The following is a 308-nucleotide window of genomic DNA, read 5'->3' on the forward strand; positions in this document are numbered from 1 at the left end:
TTGAAAATGTTAGTCCCGAAACAGTCGCGATCTCGATATCGTAGTAACTTTGAAAGTAATTTGGAACCATCAGGCAATTCCTGTGATTCTTCTTCGCATGTTAATCGCGATCTTATCGACTTTGATATCTTCCATTTCTTACGCTACATGGAATGTATCAAATAAAGTTCAAAGTTATTTCACTTTTGAAGATACAATAAGATAACAGTATTTAAGCATGTGTCAAGTGTATATAGTTTCTGGAAAAAATGAAATTGGAAATCAATATTTTTTGTGTAAAAAAATGAATATTATATATATATATATAT

The sequence above is a fragment of the Atta colombica genome, unplaced genomic scaffold (assembly GCF_001594045.1).
Source record: "Atta colombica isolate Treedump-2 unplaced genomic scaffold, Acol1.0 scaffold14, whole genome shotgun sequence".
Classification (NCBI taxonomy): Eukaryota; Metazoa; Arthropoda; class Insecta; order Hymenoptera; family Formicidae; genus Atta; species Atta colombica.